This window comes from Mustelus asterias, unplaced genomic scaffold, assembly GCF_964213995.1.
Source record: "Mustelus asterias unplaced genomic scaffold, sMusAst1.hap1.1 HAP1_SCAFFOLD_192, whole genome shotgun sequence".
In the NCBI taxonomy this organism is placed as follows: Eukaryota; Metazoa; Chordata; class Chondrichthyes; order Carcharhiniformes; family Triakidae; genus Mustelus; species Mustelus asterias.
In genome coordinates, this window is record NW_027590185.1 from 750,008 (window position 1) to 768,386 (window position 18,379).

General features: G+C 44.7%; 2 non-coding genes across 2 annotated transcripts; both read left to right on the plus strand.

Moving 5' to 3' along the window:
- Positions 1-73, plus strand: trnak-cuu (transfer RNA lysine (anticodon CUU)). Its single transcript has one exon. It is a non-coding gene; the product is annotated as a tRNA-Lys (tRNA).
- Positions 74-3,822: 3,749 nt separating this feature from the next.
- trnac-gca (transfer RNA cysteine (anticodon GCA)) lies at positions 3,823-3,894 on the plus strand. Its single transcript has one exon. It is a non-coding gene; the product is annotated as a tRNA-Cys (tRNA).
- The last annotated feature ends 14,485 nt before the right edge of the window (positions 3,895-18,379 follow it).

Sequence of the window (18,379 nt, forward strand, 5' to 3'; positions counted from 1 at the left end):
GCCCGGCTAGCTCAGTCGGTAGAGCATGAGACTCTTAATCTCAGGGTCGTGGGTTCGAGCCCCACGTTGGGCGACGTTGATTTTTAAACTTTGTCTCATTCCTGAGTGATTCCAGATCTCCATTCCTCCAGAAGTGTCACCGCTCAAACTGAGTCTTTCTCCTTTCTGCGTTGTTTATCTCACAGTTGTGGGTTTGTGACTGAAAACTGCCTCCAGTTCACTGGAAGGCGGGGAGTTGAGCGCTGAACTCAGCGAGAGGTTTTGTTCTCATTTATTGTGAGATTCAAACCCAGATCTGCGAGATTGTGTCAGTGGGAACAATAATCATCTCCATTGTAATTCAATCACTCCAGCCTTCCATCCGATCAAAATACCGTTTGTTCTTTCCTCCTCTCCCTCTCTATTTTCCTTGACTTAATTTTTCCAGTTAGGGTCAAAGGTCAGCAACCTGAATCATTCACTCTCTTTCCCTCTCCACAGAAGCTGTTGAAGCCGATGAGTGCTTCCAACATTTTCTGATTTGAGGTGGGATTCGCAGCAAGTACAAAACCTAGTTTTGGATCACAGTGGTTCACTTTTCTCTGACTGAATCTTACCTGTCTGAACAGTTGAAAGGTTGAGGTCTTAAATAATAAGACACCAGAATATGTCACCCTGTTTGACATGAAATGAAACAAAATGAGAATTAATCATTTCTTAAAATGCGGCTAATGCAATATATATTTTGTTGTCAATGCCAGCATTTGTTGTCCATCCCGATTTCCCTCTGAACTGGGTATTTTGCTGGGCCATTTCAGAGGGCAGTTAAGAGTCAATCACATTGCCTTTCCTCTGGAGTCCCATGGAGCCAGAAAGGAGAAGGATGGCAGATTTCCTTCTGCAAGATGTGTTTTCATGACAATCAGAAAACAAAGCTTCATTACTGAGACTAGCTTTCACTTCCGTTTCAGTTCTAGGCTGCGGTGGGATCGTGACCTGTGAGCCGGGGCCACAGGATTCATACTCCACTGATTTTACCACGATGTCACCATCTTCCCGGAAGAGTGTAAGTTTAAATGCTTCACATGGAATCAAACAACTTAATTTCACATTGAAAACAAACATTTAAAGCAGTGTACTGTTGAAATCAGTGTCGTACACTCAGGATACCGGGGAATTGACGAGATATCTATTGCTTTCATTCAAAGACAGAACAATGTGGTGAATCCTCAGCGTGAGTGATGAAGGAGCTGTGCTCCGAAAGCTCGTGATTTCAAACAAACCTCTTGCACTTTAACCTGGTGTTGTGCGAATTCTTACCGGGCACTGAAGGGCATTTCATTTACAATTCGCAAAAAGATTATTTTTATAAAATTAACAGCTTTCAGCAAATCGCACCGCAATCACATTGCGGACAATGAACAAAGAACAAAGAACAATACAGCACAGAAACAGGCCCTTCGGTCCTCCAAGCCCGTGCCGCTCCCTGGTCCAACTAGACCATTCTTTTGTATCCCTCCATTCCCACTCCGTTCATATGGCTATCTAGATAAGGCTTAAACGTTCCCAGTGTGTCCGCCTCCACCACCTTGCCTGGCAGTGCATTCCAGGCCCCCACCACCTTCTGTGTAAAATATGTCCTTCTGATATCTGTGTTAAACCTCCACCGCACCCCCTCTTCACCTTGAACCTATGACCCCTCGTGAACGTCACCACCGACCTGGGGAAAAGCTTCCCACCGTTCATCCTATCTATGCCTTTCATAATTTTATGCACCTCTGTTAAGTCTCCCCTCATCCTCCGTCTTTCCAGGGAGAACAACCCCAGTTTACCCAATCTCTCCTCATAACTAAGCCCCTCCATACCAGGCAACATCCTGGTAAACCTCCTCTGTACTCTCTCCAAAGCCTCCACGTCCTTCTGGTAGTGTGGCGACCAGAACTGGACGCAGTATTCCAGATGCAGCCGAACCAACGTTCTATACATCTGCAACTTCAGACCCCAACTTTTATACTCTATGCTCCGTCCTATAAAGGCAAGCATGCCATATGCCTTCTTCACCACCTTCTCCACCTGTGACCTCACCTTCAAGGATGTGTGGACTTGCACACCCAGGTCCCTCTGCGTATCTACACCCTTTATGGTTCTGCCATTTATCGTATAGCTCCTCCCTACATTATTTCTACAAAATGCATCACTTCGCATTCATCAGGATTGAACTCCATCTGCCATTTCTTTGCCCAAGTTTCCAGCCTATCTATATTCTTCTGTAGCTTCTGACAATGCTCCTCACTATCTGCAAGTCCTGCCAATTTTGTGCCGTCCGCAAACTTACTGATCACTGCAGTTACACCTTCTTCCAGACCGTTTATATAAATCACAAACAGCAGAGGTCCCAATACAGAGCCCTGCGGAACACCACTAGTCACAGGCCTCCAGCCGGAGGATGCAGTGAGTTACTCTGCTGGCCTCATTGCATCAGCCCCAGAGGACGATTTCTCAAGAACACAAAAAGCTCAGCGATAAAGAGGTCGGTGGCTTCACTCATCAGAGATTACCCTAGAGCACGTGACCTTTCTCCCAAATCACACACGCCCACAATTGCTCAATAATTCTGAGGAAACCTCAATTTCCGTGTTGGTTTCGTTGACAGAATTTGTTGCTTTCACTGCAATGATCTGGGTTCGATTCGCGGTTAGGGAATGTTGATTCATTGCTCTCGTGCAACACATGAATTAGGGAGAGTGGGTATTGCTTCCTGGTCGAAAACGGGAGCGATACTTGTGGCAGGTTGAACAGGAAGAAGGAAATATCTGTCCCATTCCACAATCCTGTCAATTACCCATAACAATTCATATTTACATTAGGAAGTCTTACAACACCAGGTCTATTTGGAGTCAGGAGCTTTCGGGGCGCTGATAAAATAAAGCAAATTGATTTTATTATCGGAGCAAATGAACCAGTTGGACTTTAACATGATGCTGTGAGTCTTCTTATTGTGCCCACCCCAGTCCAACGCCGGTATCCCGACATCATATTTACATTGCAATTGCTGGTACCAACTGTCAGAATGAGTGAGTTACCTTCTACTGCATTAAATTTCACTGTAGCTCACCACATTCAAAGAGTAATGTTTGTTACATACCTTATTGTGTTAAATCTGTTGAAAAACTTCAGCTTATCACAGCTCTGCTTTCATCACACTGGAAGCTAATGTGAAAAGATTAATAATTTCAAAGCTGAACAACGTGCACAAGACAGGAAGGAGAATGCGACTGTGAATAATTGGCACTGTGCATATTCCTGTATTCAGTCTATGGGAGAACCAGGAGAATGAAATCCTGGTGGTCCAGTGCTTCGGATTTGGCGCTTTGAGGGTCATATATCGGCTTCGATATGCCAAGATTTAAAGTTTTTGATAATCCATTTAACAAACCTGAGTTGTTTCCTGATCGAAAACAGCTCTGACAGAAGCAGTGGAGTTAGGTCTATATTTGTGTCCGAATTGGAAATGTCACATGGGCAACAGTTCAAGAACAAACACAGATAGTGAAGGACAGTGATAGGCTGCAACGCGCTGCCAATAGAGATGGGGATACAAGGTCAAATCTGTGTGACAATGGGGTAGATTTTATCGATTAGATTGACACAAACATCTCCTAGACCTGGATCCAAATTTCAGCCAAATCACAAGAAAACATCTCGCTAACTCAAGCGCTGAGCTCTCCGACTTCACTCAGAAACCAGGAACTCTGAGACAAAGCGGGATGCAAGCTGACCACTGAATCCCCCTCCACCACTTAATAAGACTATGCTGGATCCCGAGCATCAGTTCACAGCTGAGGGGGCATAGCTCAGTGGTAGAGCATTTGACTGCAGATCAAACGGCCCTTGGTTCAAATCCGAGTGCCCCCTTCCTTGTCTAATTGTTATCTTAGTTTCAATTGTGACTGTCTTTCGTTGGTTGCAAAGCGCGTTGTGACGTCCACCAACCGGGAAAGGCGTTACATGCATACAAATCGGTCTTTCAAACATTACCTTCAATCCCAATTATTTGGTTACCACTAAATCGCAGCAATACTGTGGGGAGGGAAAAAGTCAAGGGGCTTGCATAGTATTGTAAACGATGTGGTCATGTTGTAGTCCTCGACTATGTTTTAAAAACAGAGAATTGGCGTTGGATATATACAGCACTCGCTGACACCCTAATATAGAGTGTCTTCGTCTTAGTGGTGGAATTCGTTATTGCGTTCGACTTTAAGCAAATGGTTGGTGGCTCAGTACCATCCAGAGGCGGTGGTTGTACTTTTATTTCTCCCATAAGCATTCATTGTCGCGCAGTTCCAGCTTGTGAACCGAGGCAAGAATAAAAATATTTCTCAAGTGTTGCCGCTCGACTGTTGTCAGGTGTTGTCAACATTATTTATTTAATGACTATTCATATCATACATATCACATGGTATAACATATATTCATTTCAAATGTGCAATTAAAGTTTAGAATTAGAGTCTTGGTTGGATGTGTTTGTGTGTCAGTTCTCCGGTGAGTCCTCATCTGAGACTGGGAAACAATCTCTCAGCATTCTGTAGGTTCAATAAGATTGTCTCTCAGTCTTCTAAACTCCAGGGAATTTCAGCCCAATTTACACAGCGTCTCATCCCAGGAGAACTCTCTCATCACAGGAACCTACCCAGTGGACCGTCTCCAATGGAAGGGTAGCCTTTTGTAAAAAAAAAAAGCATTGTGGATATCAGAACTGCACCGAATATTTCACACTTGCTCCCAACAAAATCCTGCACAAATGTAAATTGGTGTTTTTATTCTTATTCAGCAATCTGCTGGCAATAAAGACCAAAATGTCATTTCCCTTCCTATTGTTTGCTGCACCACCATGCTATCTTCCTGCGTTCCTTATACAAACACACCCAAATCTCCTTCAACATAAACGCTTATATTAGGAAAGACGATGGCCTAGTGGTATTATAGCGAGACTATTAATCCAGAAACTCATCCAATGTTATGGGGTCCCGGGTTTGAATCCTGCCAAGGCACGTTGTGGAATTTGTATTCAATAAAAAACTATCTGGAATTAAGAATCTACTGATGACCATGAAAACCATTGTCGATTGTCGGAAAAAAACCATGGAGTTCGGTAATGTGCTTTAGGGAAGGAAATCTGCCGTCCCTTATCCGGCCTGGCCTACATTGATTCCAGAGCTGCAGCAAAGTGTTTGACCCTAACTGTCCCAGGGCAACCAGGATGGGCAATAAATGCTGGCCAGCCAGCGACGCCCATTTCTAATTAATTACAGAAGAACTAGGTCATCTTTCCAAACATTGTCTGCTCTTTCTCAGTTTATGAACAAGAGAATATCTTTTTGGGCAACATGGTGGCACTGATGCCTCACAGCGCCAGGGGCCCGGTTTCAATTCCCGGCATTGGTTACTGTCTGTGCAGAGTCTGCATGCTTTCCCCGTGTTGCGTGGGTTTCCTGCGCGTGCTCCTTCTTACTCCCACAGAGTGAAAGATGTGCTGGTTAGGTACATTGGCCATGCTAAATTAGCTGTCAATTTACCCGAGAAGGTGCCGGTTCTGCCGACGACGTAATTGTCACAGAACTTCATTGCGGTGTTAATGTAAGCTCAATTGTGGCACTAATAAATAAACTTTAAACTGTCCAACCTTACACCCGATCTGCTGCCAACACTGAGCTATGGAGCCAATTCCTGCGCCCAGCGCGGAATTGGTGTATCATTATCGGTGGAGCGAAAAGGGGGTTGAATATTCAGGTGCGTGATATTTGGTGGATGTGGAAATATCCGAGGTGGAGAACAAGGAGTTAATCGAGGAGACTTGAAAGAGGAAGAATTTGACATGAGTGTCAGTGGCTTTTGTGATAAATGTCTGCCGTCTTATTCTTCTTCAGAGTTTATTGTTATTGTTACATCTCTGATTTTTCCAGCTCTGATAAAATTTATCCAGCTGCGGATTAATCTTGTTTCTCCCTCAACAGACACTGTGAGGCGTGTTTTCGTTTAATACTTGCCTCGGACTCTAACGCGGAACATGGCGCCGAAACCTGACCACGGCACGCCAGGAAAGCTAATATCAGAGATTTGAAATTCGTTAATAACCATCTCTGTCTCCACCGCTTCATTTCAGGTCACTTTCGCTACTGACATTGTCACACAGTCATTCCAACATTTTATAACCAACTGAAACAAATTATGTCTTCTTCCTTCATGTTCAAATACTTTCGACTCGAGAAACTCGGTACGTGCTGAGCAAAGTGCCGTTTAGTTAACAGTTTATCATCAATTCCGGGCTATAGCGGTGGAAACATTGACTATGAACCACTAGGCCACACAGGCTCCACTATCACTGGCTCAGTGTTTCCTTGTCCACCATTCCTGGTGTCATGTAATCCATCCTCCCTTGTGCTCGATCACAGAAATTCTTTTTTTTTAATTTCACTGAGTGATTCCTGACTTTTCAATCAGAAAATACTCGGAATACTCAGCAGGTCAGTTCATGTTTAGTGACAAACACGCAAATAATTCCACTAATCGAATCCCTCTGAAATTAAAACCGTTTGGATTTTTTTCTGTGAAGGCAAAATACTGCAGATGCTGGAACCGGAAACAAAAATAGAAAAATGCTGGAAAATCTCAGCAGGTCTGACAGCATCTTGGAGAGAGAGAATAGAGCCAACGTTTCGAGTCTGGAGCTCTGACGAAGGGTCATCCAGGCTTGAAACGTTGGCTCTATTCTCTCTCCACAGATGCGGTCAGGTCTGTTTCGATCGTCCAACCGTTTCTCTTTATGATGAAAGTGTTTCTGCAGGGATAAAACTGGGGACCTTTCGCGTGTGAGGCGAATGTGACAATCACAACACCACAGAAACATTGCGAAGCAATGATTCAAGGAAACTGGTTCCAAAACCCGTCAATTGCCAACAATAATTTACATTTGAGTTGCATGGAATTCGTGAGACAACAAAGGTATTTCGTAAATTTAATTAACTGGACATATAAGAACATAAGAACATAAGAAATAGGAGCAGGAGTAGGCCATCTAGCCCCTCGAGCCTGCCCCGCCATTCAATAAGATCATGGCTGATCTGACGTGGATCAGTACCACTTACCCGCCTGATCCCCATAACCCTTAATTCCCTTACCGATCAGGAATCCATCCATCCGCGCTTTAAACATATTCAGCGAGGTAGCCTCCACTACCTCAGTGGGCAGAGAATTCCAGAGATTCACCACCCTCTGGGAGAAGAAGTTCCTCCTCAACTCTGTCTTAAACCGACCCCCCTTTATTTTGAGGCTGTGTCCTCTAGTTTTAACTTCCTTACTAAGTGGAAAGAATCTCTCCGCCTCCACCCTATCCAGCCCCCGCATTATCTTATAAGTCTCCATAAGATCCCCCCTCATCCTTCTAAACTCCAACGAGTACAAACCCAATCTCCTCAGCCTCTCCTCATAATCCAAACCCCTCATCTCCGGTATCAACCTGGTGAACCTTCTCTGCACTCCCTCCAATGCCAATATATCCTTCCTCATATAAGGGGACCAATACTGCACACAGTATTCCAGCTGCGGCCTCACCAATGCCCTGTACAGGTGCATCAAGACATCCCTGCTTTTATATTCTATCCCCCTTGCAATATAGGCCAACATCCCATTTGCCTTCTTGATCACCTGTTGTACCTGCAGACTGGGCTTTTGCGTCTCATGCACAAGGACCCCCAGGTCCCTTTGCACGGTAGCATGTTTTAATTTGTTTCCATTGAGATAGTAATCCCATTTGTTATTATTTCCTCCAAAGTGTATAACCTCGCATTTATCAACGTTATACTCCATTTGCCATATCCTCGCCCACTCACTCAGCCTGTCCAAATCTCTGCAGATCTTCTCCGTCCTCCACACGATTGACTTTTCCACTTATCTTTGTGTCGTCTGCAAACTTCGTTACCCTACACTCCGTCCCCTCCTCCAGATCATCTATATAAATGGTAAACAGTTGCGGCCCGAGTACCGATCCCTGCGGCACGCCACTAGTTACCTTCCTCCAACCGGAAAAACACCCATTTATCCCGACTCTTTGCTTCCTGTCGGATAGCCAGTCCCCAATCCACTTTAACACACTACCCCCAACTCCGTGTGCCCTAATCTTCTTCAGCAGCCTTTTATGGGGCACCTTATCAAACGCCTTTTGGAAATCCAAAAACACCGCATCCACCGGTTCTCCTCCATCAACCGCCCTAGTCACATCTTCATAAAAATCCAACATGTTCGTCAAGCACGACTTTCCCCTCATGAATCCATGCTGCGTCTGATTGATCGAACCATTTCTATCCAGATGCCCTGCTATCTCCTCTTTAATAATGGATTCCAGCATTTTCCCTACTACAGACGTTAAGCTGACCGGCCTATAGTTACCCGCCTTTTGTCTCCTTCCTTTTTTAAACAGCGGCGTAACATTAGCCGTTTTCCAATCAACCGGCACTACCCCAGAATGCAACGAGTTTTGATAAATAATCACTAACGCATCCACTATTACCTCTGACATTTCTTTCAATACCCTGGGATGCATTCCATCCGGACCCGGGGACTTGTCCACCTTCAGTCCCATTAGTTTACCCAGCACTGCCTCTCTGGTAACATTAATTGTATTAAGTATTTCTCCTGCTGCCAACCCTCTATCGTTAATATTTGGCAAACTATTTGTGTCCTCCACCGTGAAGACCGACACAAAAAACTTATTTAAAGACTCAGCCATATCCTCATTTCCCACTATTAACTCCCCCCTCTCGTCCTCCAAGGGTCCAACATTCACTCTAGCCACTCTATTCCTTTTTATATATTTATAAAAACTTTTACTATCATTTTTTATATTAATTGCTAGCCTAGCTTCATAGTCTATCCTTCCTTTCTTTATCGCTTTCTTAGTCTCTCTTTGTTGTTTCTTAAATTTTTCCCAATCACTTGTTTCTCCACTGTTTTTGGCCACTCTGTACGCAGCTGTTTTTATTTTAATACTCTCCTTTATTTCCTTCGTTATCCACGGCTGGTTCTCCCTTTTCTTACAATCCTTGTTTTTTGCTGGAATATATTTTTGCTGAGAACTGAAAAGGATCTCCTTAAAAATCCTCCACTGTTCCTCAGCTATCCTACCTGCCAGCCTGCTCTCCCAGTCTACCTTAGCCAATTCATCCCTCATCCTATCATATTTCCCTCTGTTCAAACAGAGGACACTGGTTTGGGACCAAACTTTCTCCTCTTCCATCTGAATCAGAAATTCGACCATATTGTGGTCACTAGACCCAAGAGGGTCCTTCACAATAAGATCCTTAATTCTACCTCCCTCGTTACACAATACCAGATCCAAAATAGCTCGTTCCCTCGTCGGTTCCGTAACATGCTGTTCAAGGAAACTATCCCGACAGCATTCTAAGAACTCTTCCTCCATTCCACCCTTACCGACTTGAGTCTGCCAGTCAATGTGCATGTTGAAGTCCCCCATGATTATTGCCGTTCCGTTTTTACACGCATCCCTTATCTGCTTGTTTATAGCCCTCCCTACCTCAACATTATTATTTGGGGGCCTATATACCACACCTACTAGTGTCTTTCTCCCTCTACTATTCCTCATCTCTACCCATAATGATTCCACGTTTTGTTCCTCAGAGCCTATGTCATCCCTCAGTACTACCCTGATATTATCTCTTATTAATAGCGCGACCCCACCACCTTTTCCTTCCTGTCTATTCTTCCTAAACGCCTGATACCCCTGGATATTCATCTCCCAGTCCTGGTCACCTTTCAGCCACGTTTCTGTAATGGCCACTAGATCGTACCCACTTGTGCTGATTTGCACCACCAACTCATTTACCTTGTTCCGAATGCTTCGTGCATTCAGGCAAAGTGTCCTTATTCCAGCTTTTATCTGGACCCGCTTTGATGAGTCGCGAACACCCTCTCCCTCTACTCCCTTATCTAAATTACCGCCTTCATTCACTTGCACCCTCTCCTCTACCATTAATTTTGTAATTCCCCTTACCCCTGCATCCTCCCCCCCATCAATTAGTTCCTTGATCCTAGTCAACTCTTCTAGCTCCCCTCCCTCCAACCTATCTAGTTTAAATTCTCCCCAGTAGCCTTAGCCAACCTACCGGCCAGGATATTGGTCCCCGTGTGATTCAAGTTCCACCCGTTTTTTGTATACAGATCACCCCTGCCCCTAAAGAGGTCCCAATGGTCCAGGAACCTGAATCCCTGCGCCCTGCACCAGTCCCTCAGCCACACATTCATCCTCCACCTCACTCCATTCCTGCCCTCACCTTCCCGTGGCACAGGCAGTAATCCTGAGATTACTACCTTTGCTTTCCTCTTTCTCAGCTGTCTCCCTAATTCCCTGTACTCCCTTTTCATGACCCCTTCTCCCTTCCTACCCACATCAGCGGTACCAATATGTACCGCTACCTCAGGCTCCTCTCCCTCCCACCTCCCTCCCACCTCGCCCATTTCTAATTAATTACAGAAGAACTAGGTCATCTTTCCAAACATTGTCTGCTCTTTCTCAGTTTATGAACAAGAGAATATCTTTTTGGGCAACATGGTGGCACTGATGCCTCACAGCGCCAGGGGCCCGGTTTGAATTTGATGATACATTGATAGCACTGGAGGCAGTGGTGACAGTCATCGTGCTGTGGTGTGGGACTAATATTATGTAAGGGTGAATGTTGAAAAAAGTACTATATGTAACTAAGTATGCACTAAAATAAGTATGTATACATGTTATAGCATGACAATAAACTCTTTGTTTCATTTATTTTGTATTTATTTGCATGTAGCACAAGTCCGGGGGTGAAGCTCCTCTATTTATAGGTATTTGTTAGATTAATTCACCCACGGGGTCTAGTTATGAAAATTTGTTCACCCTTAAAAGGGTTAAACCAATTTTTTTTTGTTTTCGGGCCCCCCTCCCTTCCGGGCCCCTGGGTTTAAGCCTACTCAGCCTAATGGTTAATCCGCTACTGGGAGTGAACACATTTTTAAAACCGTCACACAGTCTGTTTACTTACTTTATAAATCTACATGATAAATGTACAGAAGATGGTAAAGGCTTAAAGTTGCGAGATGAAATTGACCCTTTCTGTTATTTGTGAGTGGAGACAGCTTATTGTCTGAGCTTCCGTACGTTCCAATGTGGAAGATGATCAAGTATTTTCTTTGATCAACATTTAACGAGACAGCGGATTCACTCAATGGTGGGTTCCAGTTCTATATCTGCGATCACAACATCAATTCAGGTCACTTCTTGTGAACCCAATATTTCTAATAGGTTGGACATTTAATCTAATTTACTTCATTTTACATTTCATTATTTTCATGTCAGATCTATTTCCACCAGAGGCAAGTCTCTCTTTCAAAATGTTCTGTTCAGGTAGAACATAAGTGATTTCTTCATCCAATGGCAACAACGATTACTGTTCGCTGCAGTATGAAAGCGGCAATGAGGTGAAACAGTCACACAAGCTGCTCATGTGTTACTCTCAATTACCAAAATTTATCAAACTCATCACTGCGGCTCCTGTGTCATCACTATACAGTACACCCACCTGTTCCCTATTATCCACAGCTCACGTGACTGCTTCAAAGATCTTGTGAATGGTCTCATTCTGTGGTATAAATATTATGTGATATTCTGCTTTCCTCACGCTCAGGCCGTGGACCGCAAAGTGCAGGCTCATTTATCTCTCCTGAATTGTACGCGATCACAGCCCTTTCCTGTTGTCATGTTTCCCAGCTCCTGGATTTCACCTATTTAAAACTTCCGACATTTCCAAACATTATCCGTTTAAATGAAAGGTTATGGAGGTGTAAAAAGAGAATCCTTTCCCTGTGCGCACATGCTGCCTGGCTTCCTGAGTGTTTCCAGCGCTTTCAGACTGATCAGATTTAGATGACAATATAAGTATCTGTATTTGAACAGCTTTCGCATCCGCAGCTCGTTGGTCTTGGGGTATGATTCTCGCTTTATTTGTCGCGATTCGCAAGGCTGCGAGAAATCCCGGGTTCCAATTCCGGGCGAGCCCCGTTGTTGTTTGCGATGGCCAAGTTTTGTTCATTTCTTTGCCGTGCACACGGCAGGATGCGTTTACCCGCAGTTTGGTTTGAGAACCTGACAATGCAGGCAATCCAACAACCCAACGCACTCACAACTAATTCAAGACGTTTTCAAAAGTTCGCTATTCTTGTGGACATTCTCTTTATTCCTAGTCAACGATTCAGAGGACCCAATGCTTGTGGGTTCCGGCCCCTGGTTGTTCATTCGTGTGTTATGGCTGACTACTCAACTCTCTGTCTTTTTATGTTTCCCCTTGCTTCTGTGTATCGAACTCAGTCTCTTTCACTCTCTTCAGCTCTCTGAGCCTCCATCTCCTTTCCCTATTTTGCTCTTATTTCTCTCTAAGCTCTCGCTGTCTGTGTAACCAAAGTTCACTGGATTGATTGCTGTGATGAGGCAGTTGCCCTTGGAGGAGGGATTCAGTGGGATGACTCTGTTCTCTCTAGGGTTTGGAATAATGAGAAGTGATCTCATTGAAAAGTCTGGAACTGCGAGTGAGTTTGACAGTGTACATGCTGAGAGATTGCACACCCCCCCCCGCCTCCCCCCCCCCCCCACCGCCCCCCCCCCCCCCCCCCCCCCCCCCCCGCCCGCCTCTCTCCCCCGCCCCCCAACCACCGGTTTCCCGGGTGGAGTGTCGAGAACAGGACTTACATTTTCCGAATGGTGTGTCAGACATTTAGGACCGAGGTGAGGAGCCAATTCTGCGCTCCAAGGCTTGTGAATCATTGGAATTCTGTTGCCCAGGGGTTTGTGGATCCTCAACCAATGAGAATGTTGAAGGCCTAGATGGCGAGATTTTTGAACTCTCAGGGAATAAAATGAAGTCGGGACGAGGTGGGAAATTGGTGTTGAGCTGGCGATCCAACATGAGGTTATTATGTGATAGAGGAGGCGCAAAGGGAAATATGACTCACTCCAACTCCATCGTTTCTGTTCACTGCCAAAAGCAACCGAATGTCTTTCCCTACTGGTAAAGTTGAGGAGTTGTCCGAGGCAATGAATTGAGGTTTTGTGGAGGCTTGGGATCCAATCTCATTGCTGTAGAAATTTCAATTGTTTTAGTTTAAACGTCATGAAATACCTTCGCTCGATCATATCATGGCTCAGATTTAATGTATAGAATGCATCATTATTCATTTTGACAACAGGAACCAGCAGAGACAATGGAAATATAAATTGTTGGAGGTAATTGATAGGATTGTGGAACGAGGCGGATATTTGATCCTTGTTTTGCAAACCGGCATGAGTACCACTCATGATTTCGATCAGGAAGTAGAGACGTAATTCCAGATAGTGTGGATAGTATGTCCAGATATGCGCATCTGTATCTGGAAGTAATTCCAGCTGCTGTTCATTCATGTGCTGCACGAGAACAATGGAGCTGCATCCCGGACTGGGGATTGAACGCGGGCCGTGGCAGTGGAAGCACCGAATCAGGGACGGCGTCTGTCTGCACTTTAATCTCACCGATCTGTGCTGGTTTTGCGCTTCAGCTCCATTTCAGTATTGTTTAATACCAGAGACGGACAAAATTGCCATGTTTCGATGGAACAGGAGTGGCTCCTTCTGCCAGTAACAGCGGTTGCAGTTACCTGGTACATGAAATGGACAGCGAGGTGAAACAATCCCATAAGTTGCTCATGTGTATCTTCCAAATTCCAAAATCCTCCAAACTCATCACTCTCGCTCCAGTGAAACATACAAGGCAACACAGAGCAGACAGGGCATTTAAATGGTCATCGGATAAACATATGGATGATGTTGGAATAGTATAGGTTAGATGGGCTTTAGATTGGTTTCACAGTTCGGCGCAACATCGAGGGCCGAAGGGCCTGTGCTGCGCTGTCATGTTCTATGTTCTATGGCAGTGAAAGGAACTGACGCACGATTAGTTTAAATTCACTACTTTCTATCTCAGAATTTTACGGTGCTAAATATGTCAGTCTGGTGAATGTTTAACCCTGTCCTCAATCTACTGATCATTGCCGACTTGCTGTGTGTGATATGTAACAAAAAAAACCGAGAACAAAAATATAAACAGCAGATGTTGTAAGTTCTCAGTCGGTTTGGCACCATCTGTGCTCACATCACTGTGCGCTTCTATCTCCGATGATGTCCCTGTATCGCTGTGTGCGTCCCTGAATCTGTGTAAGCCCCTGTATCCGTGTAAGCCCCACTATCTTTGTGTGCATGCCCCTGATTGTTTGTATGCCCCAGTGTCTATGTATGCTCCAGCATCTCTGTGCGTATGCCCCTGATTCTGTTTGTGCCCTTGTATCTGTGCAAGCCTCAGTATCTCTGTGTGTATGCCCCAGTATCTCTGTGTGTATGCCCTTGATTCTGTGTGCGCCCTTGTATCTGTGTATGCCCCAGTATCTCTGTGTGTATGTCCTGATTCTGTATGTGCCCTTGTATCTGTGTATGCCCCAGTATCTGTGTGCGTGCGCCTGCACCTGCATGTGCCCTGAGTCTGTGTTTGCCCCACTTACGCTGTGCATGCCCCTGAACCTGTGTGTGCCCCCTGTATCTCTGTATGCCCCAGTATCTGAGTCTGTGTGTGTGTGCTCCTGTATCTGTGTGTGCCGCTCTATCCGGGAGTGCCCCTGAAACTGTGTGTGCCCCTGTATCTGTACGGACCACGTTATCTTTGTGTGTGTGTGCGTGTGTGTGTGTGTGTGTGTGTATGTGTGTATGCGATTGTGTGCATTTCTGTGTGTGGGATTGTGTGCGTGTACGCGTGTGTGTGTGTGTGTGTGATTGTGTGTGTGTATGTGTGTCTGTGTGATAGTTCGTGTGATTGTGTGCGTGTATGTGTGTCCGTGTGTTTGTATGTGTGATTGTGTGCTTGTGTGTGTTTGCGATTGAGTGCGTGTATGTGTGTCTGTGTGTGATTGTGTGCGTGTGTGTGCGATTGTGTGCATGTGTGTGTGATTGTGTGCGTGATTTTGTGTGTGTGTGTGTGATTGTGTGTGTGTGTGTGATTGTGTGTGTGTGTGTGAATGTGTGTGTGATTGTGTGTGTGTGATTGTGCATGTGTGATTGTGTGCGTGTGTGATGGTGTGAGCGCGCGCACGCACGCGCACCTGAGAGAGTGTATGTGTGTGTGTGTGTGTGTGTTTTGGGAGAAAGTCCTCGTGCCTTCGGCAGAGTCCTGTCAGTTTCATGTTATAAAGTTTACTCTGGGCATTGAATTCAGCAATGTGAGTTGGAATTTCAGAGGAGCGACTATTCTCATCGTCCCACCTCTTGTTTGAATTGGGACAGATGAGTGAGTGAGTGACACCTACAGGTGGACCCTCTGCCCATTGTGGCGTCTCTGCCTGTGAGAGCATTGCTTTCTTGTGCAGTCGTTCGATGGGTATGATGCAATGACACCAGGAGAGGCATTCGCTGCATCATCTGCAATGTGATTTCGGTGGGATTTGCTGAGATTTCCTCAGTGTTTAAAATTCCACTTTCTGAGAATTTTATATAAAATGTCCTTCAGCAAACCAATCGCCGGCTTTAGCAAAACAAATTTCCACCGAGATTTGAACTCGGCACGCTGGATTCGAAGTCCAGAGTGCTCATCATTACACCAGTGAAGCCAGAACCCAGACGCCCGCTGCAAATGGTCACTCACAGCATTTGACGTTTTTCATTCAATGTGGCAGCTACGGCAAGTGTGACAACAATGTGTTGTTATGCGCTGACATTATTATGCTAAAAACTCAGAAGACACTGCCCCCAAATCAACAGCATTTCATTACATCCAAAACCGTATGAGCAGAAATAGTCATGTTTCACGGGGGCAAGTAGCCCGTCATAGTGACACAGAAACGGCTGTTCAGCCGGTCGCGTATTTTGACTTTGCTGAGCTGTCAGTTACGGCGTTCATATAATCATAGTAGGCAGACAGAGCAAAGGGAGGGCACTGGTCCCATTGAGGCTGCACCGACTTTGACAGAGCACCTTTTCAATGCAACAACTCCCTGACAGAGCCCTCGCCCCGCCGTAACCCAGAAACCGCACACATGGTAAATCTTGTGACAATGGGGTCCAATTTACCATGGCTAATCCACCAAGCGTGTACGTCTCTGTGTGAGGAAACCGGAGCACCCGGAGGAAACCCATGCAGAGACGGGGAGAACGTGCAAGCTTACTGCTGTAACATTACTGTCCAATGAAACAACCAGCCAACCAGGAAATCTGACCGCGAGTGAGCTGAACTTCCATAACCGCCTGGAAATGCTTCCAACTTATTGGGAGGTTGCTCACGCAGTCTTGGCTTAATCGAAGAAACGTCATTATGCATTGAAACATATATAAAATCAACCGCTCCCTAAGATTAAAAAATAATAATTTTTAGTATTTCCCTTGATTTCGTGCCCAATATCCATTAATATTCCACTCATTGTGAGTCTGCCCAGCCGCACGTAGAGCTCAGCTCCATGTCACATACCCTCCAGTTATTGTACGAGTGTTGAACAGGCTGTTATAGCTGTGAGAGTCAGTGCGCAGGAGTATATGGCTGTATCAGAGAGCCGCAGTTTGGAGACGGTTAAGGTAAAGATTCCACTCGAACTGTCCAGCCCAGAGGAGAATCGGCTTCGAGCAAAATCCGCTTTAATTTCGTAACCAGCCGAAAATCTGCGAAGTAGCATTTGTGGTTCTCTCCCAAGGAATTGTCGGACCCAGAATAAACTGAAGGAATTTTCTGTTGTAACGTAGATGCAGTTTAAAGTTGTAATGTCTCCTTCTGTCCTAAGCACTGTTGGACGGCGTTGGGTAACAGAGAATTCTTGACTAAAACCTGGATGAAATGGGAAACAAAGTCAAACATTAAACCGTTACTACATATCAAGTGCTGTTCACGTTTAGTTCAAAATTGCACCCAAATTAATTACCTGTAATAAACGCTCCAAACATGGCACAGATACCGAATAACCGCATTGCTGTTTGTCTTTACGTGTATTTACTGAGAAACCTGCAGACACTGGCAATATGTCACCGCTGGTTATCCCCGTAGTGAGGCTCGGTGTCTCCTCCTGTTCCCGCTCATATGTCATAACATTCAGTGTTTTTCGTCGGGGACGGCCGCCAGTCTCCTGACAATCGGACAGTAACTGATCCAATCGCACAAACTGCAAAGATTGAAATTTCAAACGGGATAATGATATTCAGAAGGAAGTAACATTTATCATTCAATGGCATCAATGTACAATGCCGCGATTCACACACTGAGTGTGTGTGAACGCACAGTCATCACGGACACTGCTGAAGATTCGAATTGCTTTAATTTAACAGCAATATATTAGAATTCACATGTACGACATAGCGAACACAGAATGTGACACACATTGATAAAGTGCAGGGAATATGTTATAAATAACGGATCTTTTATGAATGTTCCGTTCATGCAGGATTTTTAGAATCCGGGATTAATATTTTACAAATTCAAAGGGATTTATAAGTTTACAGTTTCACTTATGGACAATTCTGCTAAACTTTCAGTTAGCACTGATTCAGCAGCTTTTTTTTTTACCTTACGTCCTCGCTGTGACCATAACTTGCAAAATCAGTCGTCCAATTAATGAAATGCTTACTTTGTCACCTTTACCCGAATGAAGACTCCTTGAGAAAAGAAAGTGCACCGTTGTCAGTTTAACCGCTAACGTAATTATAAAGCGAGCTCGGGAGGTGGAGCTTCTCGCTGCTGCCATCACCTGAGATTGGCAGTTGCGGTCCCAGTTACCTCAGTCAGATACAGGTGCACATCCGGTTCTAACGGCATTTTCTCATCTACATGTAACTCCTGATAGAAACAGTGACCGAATGTAAGGATGTGTAATTCTCTGTTGAAGATGATTCATAGAAAAATGTTCAGCTCCTGCAAATCCTACTGAGACCACAGATTTCCGCTCCAAGTTCATTCTGATGATCAAATTATTTAATTCAATTTGAAGCAATTGAAAAATAAAGTGGAGTAATGAAGATCAGAACAGAGAAGGGGAAATGTTTTAATAGGGCATATGAAACACCAACACGTTGTGTAACGTCAGAGTTAGAGACTAAGAAAAGCTTTCAGCGCTTTATAGTGTTCAATATCAGCAGCAAATTCCTCAGATAAATCATTGAAAGTTTAGCCATTTTGGAGAATTGGAAACTGGAAACAAATAAATTTCAGCACCACCAGTTATCCTAAAGCATGTGACAGCCAATGCGGCACTTTCGCAATGCAGTCATTGTTGCAATGTCTGGAAAATAACATCCCTTACAGAG